The sequence below is a fragment of the Amblyomma mixtum genome, chromosome 3, assembly GCF_055824585.1.
Source record: "Amblyomma mixtum isolate Tamu chromosome 3, ASM5582458v1, whole genome shotgun sequence".
Lineage (NCBI taxonomy): Eukaryota > Metazoa > Arthropoda > Arachnida > Ixodida > Ixodidae > Amblyomma > Amblyomma mixtum.
Window position 1 is genome coordinate 176117371 of NC_143014.1, and position 27360 is coordinate 176144730.

Here is a 27360-nt window from a genome sequence, read left to right on the forward strand (position 1 = left end):
CCAACCAAGTAAAATACAGGAAAAACACGACGTTTCGGGACCGGCTCGGCCCCTTCTTCACGGTGTGACTACTGGCGAGCGCAGCTTGGCTTTTTAAGCCCCTGTGTGGAGGACCTGCGGGTCAATGGCCGCAGCCCATGGACGTAGGATGAGGGGAGAGTCCCCAGGGAATGATATGTTCCTCAAGTGAAGAGAAAAGGAAGGAGAAGAACCGAGTCATTTCTGACCTCCAAAAGAACGGCTACCCAAGCTCATTCATCCGGCGCATTATCAGGAAACAAGAAAGGCAAAACAAAATCCGGTCTATTATTTCCTCAGACGCATGCCAGAAGCGGAAATGTGTTTGCATCCCCTACGTGAGAGGCGTGAGCGAGACGCTCGGTCGCATTCTCGGAAAAGAAGGGGTGCTGACAACGCACAAACCGACCAGCACTATCGGTCGCCTTCTCCCCCGCCCAAAAAACCGGCAGCCCAGAGAAAAGGCCCAGGGCGTCGTGTACAAAATTCCGTGTTCCGTCTGCCCGGCGTCGTACATAGGGGAAACGAAGAACTTCGCGGAAAGGATGAACCAACACAAAGCGGACGTCCGTCACATGAATCGTCAACGCAGCGCCGTGGCCGAACACTGTGAAGGGTGTGACCATCCAATTGACTTCGACAGCACCATTGTATTGGAAACGGAAGCTAACCCACGCAGGAGGCTTCTACTCGAGTCGTGGCACATACAGCAAACACGAGAGAATGTTAATCGTTCCCTGGGGACTCTCCCCTCATCCTACGTCCATGGGCTGCGGCCATTGACCCGCAGGTCCTCCACACAGGGGCTTAAAAAGCCAAGCTGCGCTCGCCCGTAGTCACACCGTGAAGAAGGGGCCGAGCCGGTCCCGAAACGTCGTGTTTTTCCTGTATTTTACTTGGTTGGCGTCACTTACCTTCTCCTAACAAGACGGAGACTGAACGAGCGCTCTGGCGACGGTGCCGCCGGCAACAATAGAGCAGCCGCAGAGCTTCCGTCGTGCATTCGCGGTTCCACGAATTTGGTAACCCTTCGACCAGGGACAGGTGCACGTGTCAAAGTCTCGCCCCATACTCTCTCTGCTGGAGACTGGATGGCGCATCGGAAAGTTCAGCGAACTTCACACCTCCCGACCAAGAATGTCACATGGACACTTGCTGTCTGTGTGAAATTTCAGCTCCGCCGCAAAGGTTCACACATCACTGCGCTCACACACAAAGTCGGTTCGTTCCGCGGACAGAAGGTTAGGACACCAGTCCGCACAAACATGGTCAGAAACCAATCTGCACATTTCAGAATCCACCGTGTCAGATCGGTGCACCAAATTGGCAGAAATAACTTCTAGCCGCCTACATCTGGAAACAAAATATGTTTCTTCTGAACTTTGTCCAGACGATTGGACCAATATCCGAATTATCCGGCACAGAGCCGGTTCCAAAGGCTGCTGCCGCTATTGGGTCTACCTTGTCACTTTCCTCAATACTGACAGAGTTCACTGACTGCCTGCGCGCTACAAAGATTGCTGCTGCCCTCGCGTCTGCATTCTCCCCTTCTTTGAATTTCACAGTAGGGTCAGGCCTCTCATCGGCTACTTCACATGCAGTTTTGCATCGAGCTGCAGGTAGCGCTAGCTCCTTGTGCAGCTGCCCGCCGATGTTGCCTTCAAAGAGAATCATGCCGTCAAACCTCCACCAGCTTGCTTCCGCACTTCTGGTAATGAAACACACTCTCTCTCTCTCTTCCACGCTGATACCCACGGGGACAGACGCATTTTCCGAATTATCCAGTTCCCTACCTGCCGCGAAACTCATTGCAGCGATCCCTGTTAGCTCACAATCTGCTGGAAAAACTTTTGCAGCTTCCGGATCTGCCTGAAGCTGTACTGGGGCCTCAGGTTTGTCTAGAGCAGGTTTGTGGGAAATTTTGAAATGCTCTTCAAAATCAGCTCTCTCGTTTTCTTCATGTAGCGGCTCTCTTCCTGGCTGCTCTAGCAGTGAGAGCGTCTCAGGTGCTGTCAACTTCTCTACACCTTCCGCTACATGTGCTGTCACTTGGCAGGGTGTCCGCTCCGGCTGGCTAACCACCTCATCTTAGGCAGGCAGCCAGCTTACCTTTGCCTGCGAAGAGTGTTCCCGTTATTGGCGCCTGCTCTATCTCTTCGTCGATCGTTATCGCTGCCTCAGAGTTAAAGGGACACTGAGGAGAAATTGAAGTTGACTTGCATCGACAGAATACCAGCTCCTGATTACAAAAACGCCATTCATACTGACAACAAAGCTCCTGTAACATAGAAAAGAGCAAGAACCAAAATACAGGTATCGCCGCCACAGGCCAAACTCGCAAGTACAAGCTTCATGGCGTCATAGAACAAAACAGTGTTGCTAGAACCAATAGTTCTAGCAACACTAGGACACGAGAAGCTGCGAATCACTGAGGCGCAGCAAATGCATGCGCAAATCTCCTTGACGTCGCCAGGTGGCGCCACGTACCCGATAGCTACGCGCGCTCCTGCAGCGCCGGGACCAATCAGCGCTTGTTCTCAGCGGTATGGGGGCTCTCGGTATTCCGCTAACGGTAACAAGGTACACGGTATGCTAAAGGCGTCTATTTGCGAGAACTTCGCTGACGACTTCGAGAACGGGATCCATTGTAACGCTGGCAAAACGCCAGTGCAAATGTAAACGAAGCGACGGCCGCAATAGCCGATAGATGCCTTCAACGTGCGGCCGGCGGTAGCTTTCTTTTCGGCTGCTGCTGGGCCGCACTGCTGGCCGCAGAAATCACGGAGTCTGCGTTACGTCATGTGAATGTCATGTTTCACGTCACTTAGTTCTGTGTCGTCATAGCAGAATCCCAAGTTTGAATCAGAGCGGCGGGAAAAACTATTTCAACTTCGAATCCAAATTTCTTAGAAATAAATGCATCTTTCGCTGCCGGCCAAGTGGCAACAAAGCCATGAAATGCCGAACTATCGGATTTTGCTACAAAAAAAATATTAATAGAGCTCTCCTCAGTGTCCCTTTAACGCCAACCTGCTGTGGCTAGATGCTGAACTCCTGTTCGCGAGCAGGTGCCTCCTGGGCCTGCTGTATCTCTGCATGCTCTGACCGCAAGAGCGTCACAGACGTGACTGACGCCGCTATGCCGTCAGCCATCTCTTCTGGCACGGCGCCCAGTGTTAGGACCTTCTGACTAACCGTTGCAGCTTCCACAGCTGCTGATATCGGCCCGAACGTTAAACCAGCGTCTGCTACCTGAAGAACGCCACAATCCTGTTTTATTTCATCGGAGCACTCACCCCTAGAAAGTGAATGAATCGTTCCTACTCTTAGCGTTACTTCGGTCCCCGAATCCACACGGGCGTCAGTACTATGACCTTCGGTATGCAAGTAGCCGCATGCCGGATCATCCCTCACATCTGGTTGACTGGCCTTATCAACAGTCATCTCCGATTGGGAACATAGCTTAACAGGCATCTCCACATGATCTGTTATTTTGCACACGTCTCTCCTAACCACGGGAACATCCTGTTCTTGCTTTGAGTTCGGACAGTCAATAATGAAATGCCCAAATTTCATGCAGTCAGAACATCGAACTGTCGCAAATTGGATCTCGCTATTAGCTTTCACTCCCTGGTTTAATTTTGATTGCATCTGTGCAAGCTTTGTCTTTTCCAGCTCAATTAAAAGTTTCAAGCTCTCAATTTCAAGCAGCTTTTCTGCCTCCTCAATCTCCAAGCGTCGCATCATGCCCTCTCGATTATACCGTAAGGCAGCCATCTCCGTTTTCCCTGCTATCGTTTCTAGTACATAAACGCTACACCGACATGGGGAATTCGGAGAAAGCAGAAAGGTCTCCTACCTCGCTGCTTGCTCTCCACTGCCACGGTGATCTTGTCCTGAGTGACAACAGCAGGCTCCTTGATGCGGACGAGTTGAGCCCTGGCTCTCTCAGCAACTCGCCGACTCGAACTTGCTTCACTTGGTCGCCTGGTTCTTGATCTCAACCTTTCGATGTGGACGCCTGCATGGTTCCTTTCAGCAGCTTGCTGTCTCGAACCCTCGACGGCTTGTCTTCGCCCGGCTCCTTCAGCTCCTCGCTGACTTCAGCCTCCGACGTCCTCTCGAACTCGACCAGTGACCTTGAAGCTTCTCGACGTCTGTTTCTCGACGCAGCTTCGCGTTTTCTCCTTTAGGACGAACTACCTTGTAGCTTGTCCACCGACTTGTTCTTCTCACCTTCCGTCAAATGCCTCGAGTAGAAAGATGTTGCGATCCTGTCACGACTGCGCCAGTTGAGTTTTCCCCTTCACGCGGCGACCTGAGGAGACACTTGTTGATGATGAAATCGGGTTTCCTGATGGATTGATGGTTCAGACTCGCAAACATTCACATTACTCGACGGTAGGAAAAGAACGTTAACTATTTATTTACACATAAATAAACAAGAAGAAACGAGCAAGGTGGAAACTATTTACAACATGACTGAACCATTGATTACACGAAATCAGCCCCCGCTTATTCGAGAGCGCTTAGATTTAAGCCCTCTGTCTCCGCCCTTGGCGGGCACACCAACTAATAATAAATCAGGCGACACTTCTCGCCAATCGATGGTTAGGGAAAGGAAACGTCAGCTAATCAAACACTGGGGAAAGGATATCAGCTAATCAAATACTTGGGAAAGGAGAGGTTCCGAGTACGCATACAAACAGCACTGAACTCACTGCATTCCGAACCTCTGCCTTCCTCTACGTTTCCCTTTCTGCGCACGTGCATACGGGACACACGTATGCCTCGGGAACAATCACTCAAGGTTCCTTATTAAAAAAAAAATAAAGCTGTCCCTGAGGAGCCCAGCTCCCAGCCACAGCTACAGCTTAACTAGGGGCCTCTTCTGAGCACCCGACCGAAGCTCAAACGGTCATTTCCGAACTACTGTCCGGGCAGGTCGCCGGCGGAGCTGCTGCTGCTCGCACCGCTGGCACTCTCTCTTTCACTCTCGCAGCACAAAAGAGGTGTTGCCGCTCGCTGCGAGTCATGGCTGGAATTCCGCGACGTTCTAAGAGTCGGACGCTGTCTGAGCATCAACGGCCAAGAGCTGCCCGTAGAATCCTACAGATTTCCTGGACATGTCCTACATTCTTGGAAAAAAATATTTTAATATTGGAAAACTGTAACGTACAGTAATGGAAAAAAAATTTTTCATCGCTCGTATCGAGCAGTTGACGATAGGAAAAACGTTAATACGGAAAAAAAAATGCAAGCCTATCGATGGGAGATTGCTGTAGTGATATCTTCCAGTATATGAAAAAAAAAAAAATGCGTTCATACACTCTTTCCCATTCAATAATGCTTTTGTCCGGAATTGTTGGGTATGAAACGGATGAAAACGAGAAACGGCAGGCCTCGATAACTGCTGTGGGCAGGGTGAAGTAAGCTTTTTTCTGTTGCTAAACAAGTTTGGTGTGTTGCACGCGCAATATTATTTCTGACCAGTTTCTGCTGTAATTCACTAAGCATGCAGTGTTTAGTAAAGCTCGCGCTAACGAAACTCTTTTTTTTTTTTTTGCAAGTATATGCCCTGCGCTGGTCAGATAAAGCAACTCATTATTTTGGAGACTGACAACAGCCAGCGGCGTTATGCAGACGCGTGTGAGGCGAGGTCACTGATCGCCTCAATGTTCCGACTTGTGACGCCTGACTAAATTTTCGAAGTTGCGTTACATGTGAAAAAATTTTAAAAATATAAATAAAATATTCGCTTGCACATGAATGAGCGTTTGCATATGAGCGATGGCTCTGGAAATAAATTGTTTTCGGGATGCGCGTGCGCTGTAATCGGCATTAAAATAAATATACCAACCGCTTATCTCCGTTGTAGCGATTGACCAAAGTAGAGCATTTTTTCTCTCAGCCGTATATAGCAAGCAGCTGGTAGGCGCATTTCGTGCGTGTTTTTGTTTTTCACTTCAGCCTCGCGAGTCGCCTTAAGGCCACTTTATTTTAAGTTAAAATAAAAACTATTTCCATTATTATTCCGCGAAACACGTAACGAAATCCTTACTATATGGCCAACAAACCTGCATGCACCGCACTGCTCAGCCACCAAACGAAATTAAGTATTTTGCGAAGATGGCCGCGCCAAAAAAAATGGCATTTACCTCCAATTCCACATCTTAAATGATCTTGTCATTTACTTGCGATACAAATTTCGCCGTTACGGTACCGGCTTTTTCGTCAACAATCTGCTTCACGGAGTGGACCTGATCCACTAGCAGTTCTTTATTCAAGTTTGCGCAGCAAAAAAAAAAAAAGAAAAATTCACTGTCCACTATTTCTTTGAACCTACATCTCAAAGTGTACTGTCGCCGAAAGAAAGAAATGCGAACAGCGCGGGGCCTACGCGCCCCGCTGTTGGAATTTATTTTCGTCACCCTTATTCTTGGCTCGCAACACAAATACGCTAAAGACATCCGTGATACAATAACGTACCACTCTAGCGCCTTTTTGTTACTACCGAGGTAAAAGCGCATTGAAGATATTTCGACTACGCAGCGCGTCGGCGCAGTGCTGTTCACATTCCTTTCTAGCGCCCCTGTACATTTTGCTAATCCTCTGAAGCCCGTCAGCGTTCAAGCACGAAGGAGAAAGCTCGCGACTGCACAGAGATTTGCAGGCAGGCCAGCATGTGCAAAGTACGTGCAGAACTGGCTTTTTTTTTTCTTTAGGAGAAAGCGCGCTGCTAGCGCAGCTACTCAATGGGAGGGGTGACCGATTAGCCCGGTCAAAAGTGAGGAGTCGGCCGGAGAGGGCGCTTTTCACTGGCGTCCGCAGCGCACCCCTGCGAAGCTGCGGTCCCCTATGTACATGAACAGAGCGAATTACTGACACGCAGGGAAACGACAAGGTTAAAAAACATCCACTGGCCACAAAACACGACTGCAGGCATTCAAACACTGAATGCTGCACAAAGCTGCGTCGTGGAAAGATATCTGTGGTGGGAAGGCAAGACGGAGCCAGGACGAGGGCTCTGGCGACGCTGCCGCCGGCAACAATAGAGCAGCCACCGAGCCTCCGTCGTGCGTCCGCGGTTCCACGAATTTGGTAACCCTTCGACCAGGGACAGGTGCACGTGTCAAAGTCTCGCCCCGTACTCTCTGTGCTGGAGACTGGATGGCGCCTCGGAAAGTTCAGCGAACTTCACACCGCCCCTGGAGCATCCCGTTATTTCCAAGTCCAATTCGAAATTATCTACCAACCGAAACAAAACCGTGACCAACGTATTCTCCCTCTGACTACCCCCGCCGCAGCGAGCATGGTAACCAGAAAAAAAAATGTTAACAGCAAGGTTAGGTTGTTATTTTGTGCCGGCAGACATCGATTAAGGGAGTAATTATTTATTAGCGTCCGCCTAAGCGCAGCTGTACAACCACAAGGGTAAGATATATCCATAGTTGGTTTCGTTTGGTTTATGGGGTATAACGTCCCAAAGCGACTCAGGTTATGAGGGACGCCGGGTCAGCAGCCGAGCACCATAACCACCGAGTCACCGCGGTGGCTGCCGTGAATTTTTATTCAGGGAAACAAGTATTTGGTGTGGAATTCAGTGATAGCGAACAATAAGCGGATATTTCTTTACCACCCACTATCAACGAACTGATCTATGTTGTCCGAGTTGAAGAACTAGTCGTCGCAGTTAACGAAACGTAACCAGTTAGGTTCAGGTGGTAGATCGACCTTTTTAGAAGCCATATAAACACCTAGTAACTGCCGTTGAAGACAACACATGACGAAAAGACACCAGCCGATGCGGCGATAGAGCAGCAAGGGCGTCTGAGGGCAAAGCTCCGAATTCGTTTCAAAAAGCGCGTATAAGGGGCTCAAATGTTTCCAAAAAAAATTATCTGCTTTAACAGTAGGTCCCCATGGCTCGTTTGCTTTTACGTAATAATACCGCGATCTGACCTGTCAGGTTACCACTTGTGGAGCTTCATTCATCGACCAAACCTCTCACGATACCTTGCTGATGCGCTGAATTTCCACGCGCGCTTTTCAGTGGAGACAAAAAGAAAATGACTCTCCTGCACGTGTTACCGAACCCACCGACGTCCAATGAAAGGAAAGAAAAGAGAAGCCACGAAATGGGCGGCAGCCAGAAAGTAACTACACAGACCAGTACAATGCTATGGAACTGAGCGCGTTTAGCCGAAGGGCATTTGCAGTTCTGAAAAGCTGCTTTCGACGCATACGTATTCACGTCGCCGTTCCTATTGCAGCCCAGAATGTTGAAAATTCAAATTAAGAAATCTTTGTTGCTACGAAGACGCTCGCGCGAAGTCCGTAAAATTGCAGCCAACGTGCAACATCTTGGCGAGGACGTAGCCCCGGCTTCCGAAAGCCTGCGTCATGTTATTATTGTATATTATTATTATTATTATTATTATTATTATTATTATTATTATTATTATTATTATTATTATTATTGTCGTCATCATCATTCGATGCGCCAAAAGAGGCTCGCCATATGGTCGCCCAAGTGCGTAGCGGATGGAGACTGTCAAAGCCGGTGTCAGAAGAGCCAGGGGGAAAAAAAGAAAAAAAAAAGAAGAAAAGAAACGGGATTTTCCTGGTCTGGCTCACTTCAGACGCCTCTCTCTCCCTCTAGAATGCACAACCGAATCGTAAAGGAACTCGAACGAGCGAGAAAAGACGTAAAAAAAGCGTCGAAGCAAAGAGAGAGAGAAAGAAAAAAACTTCCGGCGTTTTTCGCAATTCGCAAGCCCCGCGGCTGGCGAATCGCTAAAGAGAGAGCGAGAAACAAAGTGAGATGTGAGGTCCTCAGAACAAATATACATATAACCGGGTTGCCCCCATGAAAAAGGCGGCTGTCTAGCGAGCATCGCGCATTTGTACGGGCGACTGCAGAGCGCAGCCGCCGCTCGAACAGGCAGAGTGCGGTATCGCGCTACCCGCGTAATCTGAGGCCACACTGAGCGGCTTATGCGAGAAGCAGGGCGCGGGGCACCGCCGGCAGGGACTGCATGTCACCCGCAATACATCAGAAGGTGCAATAGTGGCAGGCCCATGAGCGAAGTAGGGGAGAACGAAGCAAAGCAGGGGACGAAGACAAAGTGGCGCTCGCATGTGTATGTAGCGAAGGCGGCAGAAAGGCGCCGAAGGATCTGCGTTAACAAATACAAAACAAACATGGCGATGTTTCATAATTACACTGTGTGCACTCGCTGCCGCGCTTTCACGGTCAACGCAAGAAACACAGCAACTACAGCTGCAAAGAATATAAAAGGGAATACACCGGCGCGTGGAGGTGAGGGCCGCCGGAGCGCATCTGAATGTCGTCAAAAACGAAAAATGAACACGGAAGTCCTGCCAGTCGGATTCCTCCCCTGCCAACGTTACGAAGGCCAAAAAAAAAAGTGTTGGAACTGTACAAGATCTCGCGCGTAGCCGCCCGAAAGAGAAATACAGAGCGGACCTGAGAGAAGGCAAAGCGAAAATGACCGAAGCGGCGCGGCGGGGAAGGCCATCCGCCGCGACGACCGATTGCCGAGGGGCACCGGGTGACAGCCGCGGGGCGGACGGAAGCGATGGGCGCCGCGCACGGCACCATTTGTACCCGTCACCGGCAGCAGCCGCAGGCAACGGGCAGCAGACAACAGATGCCCGGGACCGCTTCTCTGCGAGCGCCACTGATGGCCTCGGCGCGAGGCCGGACCTGACGCCCTGGAAGATGGGCAGGGAGAGGGAAACGCAGGTTCACCGCCTTCTTCCAATAAATTTACGCACACCTCGGCAAGACACGACAGATGAGAAAGCTCGCCCCCGTACACAGGGTCGAGCTGAGAAAATTCGGGCCCGGGGCCCTGTCGGCGTCCCGGCACCCAAGCTCGTCCCACGTAATGGCTGGCCAAAGCACAAATAACTTGAGATTCCACCCTGCTATTTCAGGCAGTGCTGTCAAGTCCTGATGAATCCCCCCCTTCCCAGAAACGGGCCGCGCGGTTATCGCGACGCTGAATGCGCATGTGCCCGCCCGCAGCTATCTTGGCACAAGCGCCGCGGGATATGCGAGAATGCGAGCGACCAGCAGGCTGCACATTCGCCAATGGTGCAGCCGAAAAAAGAATTCATGGTGGACTGAAGTCAGGGTCGGAATAATTATGCCGGGAATAATCAGGTCAGGCAAGAGGGAAGATAATTGGAGCGTCACATCGTTGTCATGACAACGGTATCAAGCAGAAGAAAAAAATTCATCCCCGAGCAGGAGTGGAACCACCGCCGGCGAAAACAGAGAAGTTCACTTTCCCCGTGCCTCAGACAAGTAGACCATCGCGTTTTTCTTATTTCTCGAAAATGGAATTTATTACCGTCTACACGAACATGTGCATGAACGTGTACATGTTCATGTGTACATGAACATGTACACGGTAATGGGTAATTAGGAAAACAGTGTCAAATCAACATGAGACATAAAACGACACACCTAAGCAACCAAGCACTATAGAAAAGAGGCAATGTAGAGCACATCACTAATACATCACAACACAGCCGCAGCCTGTCGTGCTGCGCGCGGGATTTATTAGTTTTTTTACATCAGGTCTCCATCGAGCACCAGGTACGATGAAGCAGTTGAAACCGAAACTAACTGCAGTTTCCTACGCTTGCCCCAGGTCCCATGCACTATCGTGCATAAGGCCGAAGAGTAACTTATGGCGGAGAAGCGTTTGGTCGGGACATAACGATCGGACTCCGAGCAACGCTTAATGCACAGGCGATAAGATCTGACGCGAAGTGAAGGGTGTTCGATGCTCCCTGTTTTGCTCACGCGACACAGGCCGACAAGAAAAGCTGCGCAGCGGTGAGCTTCGTTCATCGAAGCTCAGCGAACACGATGTGGACCACCGACTGAGCCGCGCCCAGCGCAACGCTGCGCGAATTGTTCGATGAGATGGCGACGTAATGAAAGACGGAAATGGACAGAGCAGTCTTTCTCGCAAACAAAACCAGGTTTACCTTCTACTCCTGCGTCCATGCTTGGACCCGTGCGGGCACACATCGTTCACCTTCGTCGTGCCCTTCCCAAACGGTGGCAGACAACCCTGTGTCGCCAGGACAAATATTGTTGGCCCACTCTTATTTCTGTATATTTCACTCCCTTAGTGAAGCAGGTGCGGCAGGAAAAACGAAAACGGCGTAACGATGCTCCAAATAATAACGAAATAAACCTAGAAACCTTAGAATCTATGAAGATATAAAGGCTCAGCTGTGATCTGTTGAGCGAAATGGTGAGTCGTCGCCACACACCGCCTAGATAATAATAATAATAAAAAACATCGGATGATACTTCCCAAAAGCGCGTTGCTAAGTGATCTAATGGGAGAGAATTTTCACCTTGTTGCATGAGGTGCGTATGCACGACGTGTGACGACTCAAGGATGCCGCGGCTGAATCCAGGGCTAGCGGACGCCCAAGTATCAGCGACAGGCTCAGTGCTTAGGGCGCTGTTCCCGGGTGCGAACCCGGCCGCGGCGGCCGCGTTTCGAAGGAGGCTAAACGCAAAGGCGCCCGTGTGCTGTGCGATGTCGTCAGTGCACTGTAAAGATCCCCAGGCGGTCGAAATTATTCCGGAGCCCCCACTACGGCACCTCTTTCTTCTTTCACTCCCACCTTCCTCCCTTTACTTACGGCGCGGTTCAGGTGTCCACCGAGATGCGAGGGTAATCCCAAAAGTAAGGTCTCCAAAGGGCTGCGGCCACACGGCAACTATTTGCGTGGCTGCTCGCCATACTGCTGTGTTCATTGTTCCCCGTCCTGCAAACAAGCCATGACTCAGCGCGAAATGGACTGTAAGTCTTGGCACTGCAGCCATTTGAAATGGAGCTCCCGTTTGTCGCTACCGCCAGGTGCGAAGTTCGCGCAGTTAATCGATTTTTTAACACAAAAGGCGTTCAACCAATCGAAGTTCATCGCCAGTTGACGGAAGTGTACGAAGAGTTATGCATCGATATTAAAAACGTACGCAAGTGGTGTGGGGAGTTCGCAGCAGGTCGCACTGAAATTCACGACGAAGAAAGAAGCGGGAGATCGTCATTCTGTCGTGAAATTCTGATGAGACAGTCGCGAAGGTCGAAGAAATGATGCGGCAATATCGGAGGATCACACTCGACGAACTCTGCATTTTGGTTCCTGGCGTTTCTAGAAGCACTATTCATAGCATTTTGACAGCAAAGTTGAAATATCGGAAGGTGTGCGCCAGATGGGTTCCGCGAATGCTCACAGACGACCATCAACGGCAACGCGTTGACTGCTCCCGAGAATGTTTTCGGCGGTATGGAGATGAAAACGAGACCTTTTAGTATTCCATTGTTACGGGTGACGAAACCTGGGCATTGCACATCATACCTGAGACCAAACAAGAATCACGCGAGTGGCGGCACTCCTCTTCGCCCAAGCCGCGAAAATTCAAGCGAACAGCAGCGAACGTTCCATAGCTTTTGCCTCTCGAACGCTGACAGCTGCAGAAAAGAAGTATCCGCAACTTGAGCACGAGGCCTTGGCTTCGGTTTTTAGGTTGAAGAAATTCCATCGGTACTTATACGGCAGGCAGTTCACACTTTATACAGCCCCGCCGCGGTGGCTCAGTGGTTACGGCGCTCGGCTGCTGACCCGAAAGACACGGGCTCGATCCCGGCCGCCGGCGGCTGAATTTCGATGAAGGCGAAATTCTAGAGGCCCGTGTGCTCAGTGCGATGTCAGTGCACGTTAAGGAACCCCAGGTGGTCGAAATTTCCGGAGCCCTTCACTACGGCGTCCCTCATACCTTGAGTTGCTTCGGGACGTTAAACCCCAATAAACCAAACCAAACACTTTATACGGACCATCAGCCGTTGCTGGGCATTCCTGGCAAGGACAAACCGACATCTACTTTGTCCGCAGTGGACATGCAGCGTTGGGCTATGCTGCTTGCTGCTTACAATTATCGGCTTAAGTATCGCAAAGGCAAGAGCCTGGAAGTAGCAGACGCGCTCTCCAGATTACGGCAGGCTGAGAGGGCAACTGATGCAGAATGCCTAGCAGTGTTCGAGAGCCTGCCGGTATATGCTGCGGATGTTCCCAAGGCCACAAAGCAGAACCTGACTTTGCCGGCAGACTGTGTTCGCTCAAAGTTATGGCAACTGTGTTTTGGGAAGGAAAATACGTATATTATCAAAAGTTTCAAGTACCTAATATGTGCGCAGAGCTTTCAGTATTGTGAAATAATTGAATTTATGAACCATACGAATGCTTGAAATTTGCTATGGCCGATCAAAAAGAGTGGCTGCGCGCTCGTTTCAATCGCGCGAACTTTTACTGCCTTACTTTTCCTCCGTGGCGGTCTTGTAAAGTTCGTTCGAGGAGTATTTCACTGCATGTATGAGGAAACACCAAAACTGCTCTCCCTTGAACACAGCTAGCTACATTGTGATTTAGCCCCAAATGTGAGCGCACTGAACGAAAATGCCGAATATACTTTGTAAAGCCTGAAGTAGCTGCTCGCATGCAGAGAGGGGCAGTGTTTCATTTCAAGTCCGTCTTGCGGGCACATCTCGGTACGGTGCTCACGACACGCACGACACAAGGAGCTGGCTCGCAGTGGCCATGACGGCGACGGCCACACGTCTGGCGGATATCCGCCGCCCCGCGAGAGAGATCTCTTCACGTAAGTGGCAGTTATGAGCAACACAGACAACGCGATAAAGAATGCACATGAGCCGTCACATGACCAAATACTACGCCTGTCTGTCGCGCAGCGATGTTCCATGCCGTAGCCGGAAATTACCTGAACTACACCCAAACGTCCCTTTCTGGCTCTTTTCCCTGCTGCAGTTCGGAAAATCAAGCAGTTTGGAAAAGGTGAGAAACTTTCGGTTCTTAAATTTCCCTGAAAATGCTTTCACCGAATTTTTCTCTCAAAATTCCCTGGAAAAGGGAAAATTCCCCGAATGGAACATCACTGCTGTCGCGTCGCTCTGTCGAAGGTGTTGCGTATTTCTGAATCATAATCGGCTTATGGTTTGGTTTATGGGATATACGTCCCAAAGCGACTCACGCTACGAGGAACGCCGTGGCTCCGGAAATTTCGCCCACCTGGGGTACTAACTGACATCGCACAATAGACCGGCCTCTAGAACTTCGCCTCCATCGAAATTCGACAGCAGCGGCCGGGGTCGAACCCGCGTCTTTCGGGTAATCACCCAAGCCCAATAACTAATGAGCCACCGCGGCGGCTGGATCATATTCGTCCAGTCGCTACTGAAGCGGTCGCCACTGCACACATGGACGCAGCGAATGACGCAAAGTGACTTGACGAACAGTCACGGGGCCAGGCAACCTGTAGCATCTCTAAGCTCGCGGCATTGCGCTGTCACTTGGAAGCACATACTGCTGTACCACACACGAGAGAGGAAGGACAGAGAGACGATAAAAACAACAACGCAGGAACACCAAATTCTATTCTGTGTTGGAAATGCGAGAGCATTCAAAGCTGTCCTTTGCGGGAAGTGACTGGTGGGGCTTGTGAGGGCCAGGTTGCTCTTCCCGAGCTCCTCCTGCACACCACATGCCACTGTTGGCAGATGGAGGATACGAACCTGGTCTGGTGACGTCACGTCCCTCCAGGCAATGGAATTTCTCAGCACTGGTGACATCACTGACAACGTCACTGCCCGCCAGCCAATCAGAATTTTTCTGGACGACGCAGGACGGTCGCCGCCGCCTTTTTGCTCCTCCAAGGCTTCTGTGCTATCTCATAAAAAACAAACTTTCCTTCCTCTCATTTCCGACAAACCGCGAATGCAAACGGTATACAACTTGGCAGCAAAGCCTCAACCACGCTATACATCAGTACGCAGATGTATCGCCCTGCGGGCACGAAGCACGTATTACCAAAGCACACTAAAACCAGGACGGCGTGCGTGGAAGTTTACCTCTCCTAAGATGCCGATGGAGACAGTACAGCGTGCCTCAAGAGCCACGCGTTCCATTGTTGACACTTAAAAATGTCGCGTGATAGCACTGCGCCATTGGCCGAAGCAGCGCAGTGGAGTGTGACCGCGAGGGAGGCGCTGCCCCTTGCTGCATGCGTGTGCAGTGGTCTTGGGGCACTGCCACCTCAGGCGTTCAAATCTGGCATTCCTGTGCGTCCTGCACAAATCTTGTCATGATCGCCGTGGCTTGTGAAAGTCTGGCCTTCTCAGCATTATCACCATCGTCATGGAATGGCAGGCGCGTTCACTTACACCTGTTGCAAAGCGCCAACTGCGGTAAGGCGGCGCATGCGCAGTCGGCGTCTCTCGCCAGTGGAACAGCAAATCACGTTGTGTCCGACCAGGGCCGCCGTATAACTGATTCTGATGGCACCTTCGTAATACCAGAGGAAATAGAACCGACCCAAAGGAGACAAAAGATGCCGCTGGCAGACGCGGAACGAAAGTCGAGAAAAGGACGGCAGTGGCATGCCACGCTGTTCAGCGTCGACAGTCAAGGCTAGCGACACGCGACGCAGATTGCAGCCATCGGCCACGATCATTCTGATGCAACGCCAGTCCGAATGAGGCTCGAGAAATAACCCCGGCTCGATACAGGCCGCACCCAGGACTGACCAGTATGACGGAATAAAAAGGGCGTATCAATTAAGGCGTACTACAGCTGTACGCCTTAACTGATACGATGTGGCAATAGTAAACTGGAAACCAGGCTACAGGAGACGACAGCGTTCTTTTTCCCGCAGTACAAGAATATAAGTAGATGCTATATAACTGCCAAAATTTAATGAATTGACAATTCACGCGTGCTACGAAAAGACGCCATTATTCTGATTGGAACGTGCGTCACCTCACTGTCTACCCCTCTTGAGATTTGAAGTAATTAGGCAGGAAGTGAAGGGTGACCGAAGACGTGAAACGAGAGCGACGCTCTACGACGTCCCCACTTCATATGCAACCTTTCCATATCATTCTGTATGTTAGCGCTTTGTCCACGAAAATTAATAGGCATCTCTTGTTTTGTAAGTCAAACAGTGCTTCTTCGGTTATGGCCGCTTCTCGATCTTTATTGGATAATATGTCCACATACGGCCTACAGCTCATTTCTTTCATATGCTGATGATGCAAAGATATTCAGGGAGATACACAGTGTTCAGGACTGCAGCTCCATTTCGCACTTCGATTAATCTGTGTTATTTCACTAGTAGCCCTAGAATGGGGATTCATGTAAATTCATCTTAATTCATCTGAACCAAGATAATGCATGTATTTTAAGACCGAAACTCAATCTTGTACTCTAGTTGTTCGAATCGCATAACTTTCACCAGGGCCGCAGAAATCAAAACCCTTGGTGGTGCGCTCTTAAATTCCAATGCGTGTTGTGCTAACGGGCTGTCTGCACGACCGGTTCAGTCAGCGCACTTTTGTGAGCACTGCGCACCACATCAATACTCATATATCTGCCACGACTTGAATACGCTTCTGTTAATTCGAGTGGCGCGTGCCAATCTGACAGTTACACAGCAGATTGAGAAGAAGCTATTTTATATATTCAAAGCCGTTCCCGTTGTATGAGCGACAGCCCTAGTTCCAGCTGACGGAACTCGCTGTCACCGTTGTGTCTTTATGCCGACATGTCAGTGAAACGTTGATTTTTCGTTCGCAGCATTCAGCTTCAGATCCGACAAAAAATCGCAACGCAGAGCGAGCCTTTTCAGCTTCGTACATACCAGAGCAGACACTCGCCTCTACAGAGGATGTAAAGCTCACATAATGCTCATTTTGCTAATCTGAACTTTTCAAAACTCAAAACCTTCATTCTGCTCCGAGCTTCGCAATATCTTATCTTAATATCTGAGCAAATGGTGCATTTACCTGGCAGCGTATATTGAGAAAAGTTTTGCATTTTTTTTAGCATTGCTGCTTTCATGCAACATGTGCCGCCGTGTTTTTTCTTTTTATCGTGAGTACCTCTCCATTCCCTTGGTTTGATCTCCGGCTGCACTGCATCCCGTGAGACTTGCGGTGCAGTTAATTACCTTTTCAGCGGGCCCTTCTGTACATGTGGCCCCTACTTTTTTTCTTCGGATCAATATGCCATCATTTCACCTAGGTTTTGCCTTTCCGAGCTGTAGTTCACTGAAACTTCAGGTTGCTCCTGAACAAACCTAATAAAACCTAGAATAGCTCTGATTGACTGATAGATTCAACGGCTTATTGATTGATTGATTGATTGATTGATTGATTGATTGATCGATCGATCGATCCTGTGACCTTGTAGGCCAAAGGGCTGTTCGATACAATCTAGAGCACAGCAGCACGTAAGGAAACAAGCGGCGCCGCTCCAGCAATGGTCGCAAACCATGTCCACTCGGCGAGCTCATTTTTGTCTCGTTTTTCCTAGATTTTTGCTTTTTTGGTCAGATTCGGGTGTACCCGTCGATTTCCCGTTGCAAAGGCAATGACCTCCGACACATCATCATCATCATCGTTAGGCATCGCCACGGTGTTTTGGTTGTGCGCAGTGTTCTGCGTGCGTCGTCCTGACAGTCGCCGCTGTGTCTGATGCTCCACTCAAGAAAATGTACCACTATGAGTTAGAACCTGACAGGCCGTGTGGTGCACTACTGAAGGGTTCGCGTGTCCAGTCTTTCTTCCGTTTCCTTGTTCAGGGCGATGGATGTGCAGGCAAGTGGCCATTCAATGTCAAGATGTTAGTCGATACCGTGTACCATGTGTTATTTCTTTCCTGTGTTCTCTAGTCTGCGCTGTTCCTACCCTTCAGCCAAGCTGTGGCTGTCGAAGTCTGTTCCTTCCCGCGAGCCACCCCCTCCCCCTCTCCCCACCGTCTCACTAAAATGTGACAGTGCAATCCTGGAAGCTACAGCTGGCGCCTGCAGGCAAACATTTCAGTAGCTCGAACGTCAGAGCAGTTCTTGCCAGCGGCAGCCAAGGCGCAGGCCCGTAACGGACAGTTCCACATCACGGACAAAATTCTACTGCTGCAGAATTTTGGCCGCATTCTGCAACTACACGGATTCACCAGGCTCGAAGTATACCTGCCTACCGCTTGGACATTGGTTAGGGTGGGCAATAAAGATAAGTAATTAACCGCATATGGCAGGACGAGTTGTGGAGCTAGAACAGCTAGAAAGATGAATAGGGCGCAAAGTAGACGGAGCTCGGCGCGGTAGCACCCAACTGATGCTTTTCTGTTAAGCACGGCGCAAACTTACTTTGGGAAAGTAAGCTACAAAAATGCTATGGCTTGAAGTCGGTGTATGAGATACCCCTTGTAGCTGGAAACTAAGAATTTCTTTCCAAGTTTGTTCGTTTCAAGGTGCAGCGTGCGTAATTTTTTTTTTTCATTTCAATTCCTCGCAGTAGCAATCGGCACATTTCCAGGCCAATCGATGACATGGATACGGGTAAAACTACGAGAGACCACCAGTCAGCTACAAGCTTATTGGTACCACCGGCTGGGGCTCACCATGCCCCAGCCGTCCGTTACACTCGGAACACGGTGGTGCGCAGTTTCTTGCTCCTCATGCCAGCGTGCATTTAACATGCAACGGGTATAGACTGTTAACACAACTGCAATGACTGGACCCGTTTCCTTCGGATTATTCAAATTGATTTCGCAACACGGAGTGCGTGCTGAGCGTTTCAAGCCGAAGTGACGGCATCGTGCCTCGGCGGCTACATGCGAGAGAACGAAGAACGAATCAAATGGCCGTCTGCTTGCGCTCTTACAACACACACACACACACACACACACACACACACACACACACACACACACACACACACACACACACACACACACCGCACGCGCGCACACACACACACACACACACACACACACACACACACACACACACACACACACACACACACACACACACACACACACACACACAGCCGCCGCGGTGGCTCAGTGGTATGGTGCTCGGCTGCTGACCCGGAAGACGCGGGTTCGATCCCGGCCGCGGCGGTTAAATTTCTTTGGAGGAGAAATTCTAGAGGCCCGTGTACTGTGCGTTGTCAGTGCACGTTAAAGAACCCCAGGTGGTTGAAATTTCCGGAGCCCTCCACTACGGCGTCTCTCATAGCCTTAGTCGCTTTGGGACGTTAAACACCATAAACCAAACCAAACCAAACCAAACCCCCCCCCCCACACACACACACACACACACACACACACACACACACACACACACACACACACACACACACACACACACACACAAACCTGTGCAAACAACTACCTTAGGCTTAAGCCGAAGTGACGGCATCGTGCCACGGCGGCTACATGTGCGAGAACGAAGAACGAATCGAATGGCCGTCTGCTTGCGCTCTTACAATAATATATATATGTATATATATATATAGACACACACACACCTGTGCAAACAACTACCTTCGGCTACTCCGCAGTCATGTTCCAACTAAGCTCTTTAAAGAAGGCTATGGCTCTGGGGCTCGGGTAGCTCCGGAAGCCTTTGCCCAGACTGCCGTTCGGACAACACAGCCCATGTAAACGACCGTCAAGTAACCAACACCATGCAAGAACATCTACACTGTTCGCTCTGACATCAGTAGAACAAAAACAGCCAGGCTGTTTGTTACTAGTGGCGATTTTGAAGATTGACGATAAAAAACTTTCTCAAAGACGCGTTGTCTCAAACAACGCGAATACTAAACCTCGGAATTCTGAAATTGAAGGCCAGTACTCAAGTTCGATCTGTACGTGTCGGCGTAGGGCACATCATGGCACGAGAAAATAAGGCAACTGTCGAGAGCACATAGGTAAAGCCGATTCACGCGGACACATCGCTTCTTTTCTTTCCTTTTTTTTAGTTTCCAAAAGGCGCCGACGAGTTTGCACGAAAATGGGTTATTTCTAAATGACTTCCGATGATGCGTGCACTCAGGTGGCGGCGTAATTAGATTACCCACACTAGCTGTGAGCAATGCGCTGCTACGATGAGCATCGATTCAAAGGTGTGAACCTGCGCAAGAAAAAAATACGCTTCATCCAGCTATCTACCTCTCTGAGCTTATCGATATCACAAATACCACCTAGGAAAAATGCTAAATCCCAATGAGAGATCGCACACGAGGCAGCAGAACAGCTGATCACGATAAACACGACACAACTGATTGCGAATCTCCGATCGTACGTTTTAGACCTGCCGCTGTCAGTTGCCGCACGGATGTTGGGTGCGCCGAACGGATCGGAGCGCCTCTCAGACGATCTCTCCGAAGCGAACAGCTCTGCGCCATTATTTCGAAAATTCACCAACGTGGTTTTGATGCAGTGATAGGAGTGGACACGAAGGAGTCGGTCGGAGTCATGGAGGAAAAAAAACTGAGGAGGGAGCGTCCGGCGACAACCTTGAAGCCTCGTCTTAACAAGTAAAGATATAGCAAAAAAAAGACAGTGTGCCCCCCCCCCCCCCCGTGACCGCACCACGTGATAGCGAGCGGTAAAGTCTAGCCCCGCTGCGCGCGCGCATGCGCCGATTAGCGCGGCAGACTAACTGTAGATCAACTTCCTTGCTGTAGACGCCCGCGCCGCGGGTCGCGCATACGCGCGCACTAAAACATACCGGAATCAAAACATAAAGGACCGGCTCGGAGCGCGAAAAACTGAGGGAGAAAACGACTTCAAAACATTCTGCTTGCGAACGCTGGCCGCGTGACGTCATGCTCCCTCCTTAGTTTTTTTTTCCTCCATGGTCGGAGTTCGGATAATGCATAGAGTTTCTTACTATTACCTAGAGGGAAAGCTGCCGCCCCTTCTATGGGAGTTTGCGTGGAGACCCCTCGAGGCAACTTCAGCCACCATGGGCGCTCAAAGCATCATGGGGCGGTGAGCTACCGACCTACCGACTGCAGTACAACAACTTTTGGTCAAAAATAATAGAAAAATAAAGCTGGTAGATAACTACGAATGTCCTAACATTCAATATCTTGTCTAATGATTGCAACAAACAAGCAGAAAAGTATTTAAGTGCAAAGTTTGCCCAAAATGACAGATGACTAGCTTTCCTATTGGCCAAGTGATGAACACTAAAAAAAACTAATATTTCGTAATTAACAGGCGCACTTTTAAAAGTAAATATGTTTTCAAAAAAAAAATGCTGTTGCTGAGATACTTTAAGAGTTTTTTTAAAGGCATTTCGAAAAAAGAAACCTTTTATTGGCGTCGTGTGCTGTTGCGGTTTCGCTACTATGGCGTTTGCACACTGCGTTCGCGCGAAAGTCGTCTGCGCACACCATAGAGTTTCTTACTAAGAAACTCTATGGGATAATGCCTGCGCTTGCTGACGTCCACGGAAGGAATGTACATAGAGTTTCTTACAATTACCTAGAGGGAAAGCTGGCAGCCCGTCTATGGGAGTTTGCATGGCGACCCCTCGAGACCACTTCAGCCACCATGGGCGCTCAAAGCATCATGGGGCGGTGAGCTACTTGTTGCGGAACTGCAACTTTTGGCCAAAAAATAATAGAAAAATAAAGTTGTTTGATAACTACAAACGTCCTAACATTCAATATCTTGTCTAATGATTGCAACAAACGAGCAGAAAAGCATTTAAGTGCAAAGTTTGCCCAAAATAAGAGACCACTCGCTCTCCTATTGGTCAAGTAGTGAACACTATAAAAACTAATATTTCGTAATTAACAGGCGCACTTTTAAAAGTAAATATGTTTTCAAAAAAGGTGTTGTTGCTTAATTACTATAAGCGGTTTTTTAATGGCATTTCGGAAAAGTGAAACCTTTTATTGGCGTCGTGTGTCGTCGCGTTTTCACTACTATGAGTTTTGCACACTGCGTTCGCGCGAAAGTCGTCTGCGCACACACGAACAGAGTTTTCGGAATGAAACGTCTTAGTAGTGCCACTCCATGTTTCTGAAAAATTACGACTGTGCCGCAACAAGTAGCTCACCGCCCCATGATGCTTTGGGCGTCCATGGTGGCCATGGAGGAAGAAAAACTAGGAGGGAGCATGACGTCACAATCTTGAAGCCTAGTCATAAAAAATATAATGGAAAGAATCATGGGAAATAGGCCCTCACGTGACAAGGCAGTGGTAGCTCTTAGCCGGATTTCGGTTTCGGTTTCGCTCTCGCGCTGTACGAACAACTGCGCCACCATCCGCTTGTGTTCACTGACGGCTCCGTGGTGAGCGCAAACTGCTCGCTCGCCGCAGCGGCCATCGTCCCCGAGCGACGCGTGCGCTGACTGTGGCGCAGTGGAGACATTGTAGCACACGCTCCTTCGCTGTGCCGCTTCTGCAGTGCCACGTCGCGAGATTCTCGCGGCCTGCAGGGCGCTGGGAATCATCCCGGACAGTCTCGAAGCGCTCCTGTGGCCGCGCGGCAGTGCGCGCACCCGTGACAGAACAATGGTGAGCCTCTGTGCGTTCATCGAGCAGGCGGGCTTGACTTCCCGCTCGCTCTTCGCCAGGTAGTGCACTGCACGCGTGACATGAACGCTTCGTGGGTGCTACCTCGGACGGTATACGCGGCCGGAAGCCCCACCCCGGCCGCTAGTGCAGTGTGCCGCGCGCGCGATTAGTCCGAGACAGGACGCTACGAGCGCGCGGCTATTACTTCTTTTTGTAAGTGATTGTGCGCAGTGGCCGGGAGACCCCGCGCAGGGGCAGACGTAAAGCCGCCGGCACTCTCTCTCGACAGCGAGAGAGAGAGAAATACTTCACTGCTGCATTTCACGTCGGAACCGCGTATGTGCGCGAGCGTATTCGGCACGACTTGTGCCGGGCCCATGGGCGGGCCGAAGTCCGCCTGAGAAATAGAATCTTGCGCAGCGCGCCGGAGCGCTCGTTAAACACGTCCGTCCGCCGTGAGCGCTCTGGAAGCCGCTGCGCCCTTTTTTTAGAGGCTCATTTCTTCGCCTACTCTCGAGTTCTCCGCTTATAGCATGCGCTGAAATAAACGCTCCGTATGTGTGTATAACGACGAAAGGAATTCCTCTCCATTCTCTTTATGAACCACAGTTGAACAGTGACGAGGTCGCGGCCGCACCCTTTGATGAAAAGTTTACCTGCAGTTTTCTACAGAGCGCCCAAAAACTCAAGAGTGTGGTCAACAGAAGTGTTGAGACGCGGAGCCTTCAGACAACCTCGAGCTCGGTACGCATTCCGCCAAAGCTGCAACACAGGCGCTGCGCTTCTGCGCTACATCGGAGCACTGACGTTCACTAAAAAGCACCGCTGGTTGGCAGTCTGGTAACTGTGGAGGGCCTATTTCCCATAGAGTTTCTTACTATTACCTAGAGGGAAAGCTGGCAGCTCGTCTAAGGGAGTTTGCATGGCGACCCCTCGAGACCACTTCAGCCATAGAGTTTCTTACTACTACCTAGAGGGAAAGCTGGCGGCGCTGCACTTCAGCCAACATGGACGCTCAAAGCATCATGGGGCGGTGAGCTACTTGTTGCGGCACAGTCGTAGTTTTTCGGGAACACAGAGTGGCAGTACTAAGGCGTTTCATTCCGAAAACGTAGTTCGTGTGTGCGCAGACGACTTTCGCGCGAACGCAGTGTGCAAAAGCCATAGTAGTGAAGACGCGACGACACACGACGCCAATAAAAGGTTTTACTCTTCCGAAATGCCATTAAAAAACCTCTTAAAGTATCTAAACAACAACATTTTTTTAAAACATATTTACTTTTAAAAGTGCGCCTGTTAATTACGAAATATTAGTTTTTTTAGTGTTCATCACTTGGCCAATAGGAAAGCTAGTCATGTCTTATTTTAGGCAAACTTTGCACCTAAATGCTTTTCTGCTCGTTTGTTGCAATCATTAGACAAGATATTGAATGCTAGGACGTTTGTAGCTATCAAACAGCTTTATTTTTTTATTATTTTTTGGCCAAAAGTTACAGTTCCGCAACAAGTAGCTCACCGCCCCATGATGCTTTGAGCGCCCATGGTGGCTGAGGTGGTCACGTGGGGTCTCCATGCAAACTCCCATAGACGGCTTGCCAGCTTTGCCTCTAGGTAATAGTAAGAAACTCTATGACTTCAGCCACCATGGGCGCTCAAAGCATCATGGGGCGGTGAGCTACTTGTTGCGGACCTGCAACTTTTGGCCAAAACATAATAAAAAAATAACGCTGTTTGATAACTACAAACGTCATAACATTGAAAATCTTGTCTAATGATTGCAACAAACGAGCAGAAAAGCATTTAAGTGCAAAGTTTGCCCAAAAAAAGAGACGACTCGCTCTCCTATTGGCCTAGTAATGAACACTATAAAAACTAATATATCGTACTTAACAGGCGCGCTTTTGAAAGTAAATATGTTTTCAAAAAAGATGTTGTTGCTTAAATACTATAAGAGGTTTTTTAATGGCATTTCGATAAAGTGAAACCTTTTATTGGCGTTGTGTGTCGTCGCTTTTTCACTACTATGAGTTTTGCCCACTGCGTTCGCGCGAAAGTCGTCTGCGCACACACGAACAGCGTTTTCGGAATGAAAAATCTTAGTAGTGCCACTCCATGTTCCCGAAAAATTACGACTGTGCCGCAACAAGTAGCTCACCGCCCCATGATGCTTTGGGCGTCCATAGTGGCTGAAGTGCAGCGCCGCCAGCTTTCCCTCTAGGTAATAGTAAGAAACTCTATGCTATTTCCCAAGAGTCAGTGCGCAAAAGGGCCCTCGGCAGCGGCGTCAGAGGAGGATGGCTTGCAGAGGCTGAGCGCACTCTCTCCTAGTTTTTTTTTACCTCCATGATGGTGGCTGAAGTGCAGCGCCGCCAGCTTTCCCTCTAGGTAATAGTAAGAAACTCTATGGGAATGTATGACAGGATTGGCGTGAAGAAAAAGGAGAAACGAGGTCGCACCTCGGCTGCCCTCTTTTTAGAAGAGGTGGCGTTACTTACCACACTAAGCAGAACGCACTTGAACGCAGTGGAAATGGCCTCTCTTAACGATAAAAAAAACTGAACGAGGTATCAAAGATAAAATTATAATAATTTTACACTGTAATTTTGAACCAGTACGTTTTTTGTTTTAGTAAACTAATAAAACGTTACAACACAGAAATAAAAAATTAATGCAAACAAATTTTGAGCCACATCCAAGTCAAGTCGGTTCCTGAGCATTTGGCGCCATCTTACGTTTTTAGATTGGCGCCAACGACTTTTTACCGGTGTTGCGTTGTTCCATCGTTTCTAACGTTGTGTGCCGCGGTGTTGGATCTACAGACGCTGCAAACGCTAGAGACGCCGGAAAAAAGAAAAGTGGTGTGTTAAGACGCTCTCTGTGCTGCCCTACTCGCTGCCATGAGTGACAACGAAAATGCAAGTACTTGTTTTTTATGGACTGCTTACGACCCATGCGTTAAAAATGCAGTCTTTGAATACGTGAAAGAAGAAGCGGGATCGAAGAAGCTGCATATCTTGAGAACCGAAACTTTGGCCGATGATCTGAGCAGCTGCACTGTCTTCGGGTTTCTCATAAATGAGTTGCGTAAGCGCAACGCATTTGTCGACAGGAGCACAACTGTGCTGTCCGTACCGGAGCATTTCCAGGCAATTCATCTGTGCACGGCGCGTGTGAAGCAGAGGGAAAGCTGCCAGTTCAACGCGCTTTTATCTGACGTTGTGCACGCAGACTTTCTTTATCAAAAGTGCCTCTCAAAATCAGGTGTGCGGATCGAGTCAGAGTATGTGCAAGAATACGTCGAGTTTCTCTCGCACACCAACACAGTGAACAATTGGCAGATCTTGCGAAAGTTCCGAGATGCCCTGGAAAATGATAGCACTTTTGCAGCCCAGTTTGCCAATTCGGCTTTCCTCGTGCATGGCCCGATCACAACGGATTTTGCCAAAGAATGTACCGAGCTCTTGTCTCAAGGCAAAAAAGTAAGGCGCATCGTCACTGAGGCTCCTCTTGATATGAGCACGAACGAAGCCTACAACATCGAAGCTGTCAGCGTCAGCTCAGAAGTCACTGACGTGCCTTGCCCGGACGAGTCGACAGTCGAGAAGTGGGACTCCAACACTGTAGGGTACATGGTGTGCGTCACAAACGCGTTCATCCGGGTCCTTTTAAATAGCCGCGATGAACTGGCGCTTGCCACAGCCATGGCATCACCCGTCATTGAGTTGCCGCATGACGCGTTTACTCATCTCAAGCGTCTGTCTCTCGATAAGAAGATGCCCATGTGTGAGACAGCGATTTCGCATGTAAAGCGGGGGAGGCTGGCCAGCAGCAGCTGCGCGGCGCCTGAGCGCTGCCCGCTTAAGCCCAACAACTGCAAGTTGGCGGTGTTCGCTGACCTGTTGTACGACATGCAAACGGCAGTCCAGGCAGTTCCGACGGCGGATGCGGTTGCTAACATTGTAAGCGTCCTCGTACGTCGAATCAAGGCCGCTAATAGACATGGGCTCGTCTGGGAGAAGGTGGTTCATTTCAAGACGGAATTGACGGGACTGGCACGCAGGTTTCAAGATGAGGAAGGCACTGGAAACGTGGATGACGCCAAGGGCACAGTAGAGGGCAGTGCTACGCTGAATATACTACTACGCCTCTCTGACTTCTTGTCAACGCGTCGCATCAGCTGTTCTACAGTATCACTGATCGGCAATTGTGGTGAACATGGAACCCCATTGAATATACCAGAGCTGGTGAAATATTTCAAGACACCGGTGTCTGAAGATGAAGATGATGATGACTATGATGTGCCATTGCACGAGCGCCTCGCAAAAACGTGTCAGTCTGATAGTCAACGGGAATTTTTGGCTTCGATGCATGCTGAGTATGAAAAAGAAGAAAAAAAAAGAATACGTCGTAGCAAGAAGGTGCGCAAGGCAATCTTCGACGCGCAGTTGGTGGATGAATTCTACATCCCACCAAAGGTGTATGCTCTTAAGGAAGAAGCTCCACTGGCAGAATAGAATTCTGGAGGAAAGAAAGCTGCCAAGCGTAGCACACTTGCTGAAATAAGCGGTACAAAGAAAAAGTCCTCAAACTCAAGTAAGGATCAAGCTCGAATAACGTCCTTTTTCAGCAAGGCATAGAGAGGACCAAGACTTTATTACTTGTTGCACTTTCAAGAGGGTGCCTTTTTTTGTAATCCTCAAGCACAGTCACATGCTTGTGAAGCTTCACTCTGACAGACTCTAGAGTGTTCATTCCCACTGCCAGTCCTTATCATTTTGCAACATTGTGTGTATAGCGACAGATTAAAGAATTTTCTTTGTGTGATTGTATATGAAGCAGTGCTTTGGAATTGGAAAGCTCCCAATTCTTTGCATCAAAACATATAAGTG

The 27360-nt window shown here is 49.5% G+C and overlaps 1 protein-coding gene and 1 pseudogene across 4 annotated transcripts in view; one reads left to right on the forward strand and one right to left on the reverse strand.

Annotated features, from left to right (window-relative positions):
• The window catches only part of Evi5 (ecotropic viral integration site 5), a 336527-nt gene that overhangs the window by 255377 nt on the left and 53790 nt on the right, over positions 1 to 27360 (reverse strand). For 2 of the 4 annotated variants that reach the window (XM_089582013.1, XM_089582014.1), the window contains one exon: positions 3878 to 4336. The exons of the other annotated variants lie outside the window; for them this stretch is intronic. The gene's annotated coding sequence lies outside the window, so the exon portion shown is untranslated. The remainder of the gene's footprint in view (positions 1 to 3877; positions 4337 to 27360) is intronic. 4 annotated transcript variants of the gene reach the window in all.
• LOC149352811 (uncharacterized) lies at positions 25165 to 27300 on the forward strand (annotated as a pseudogene).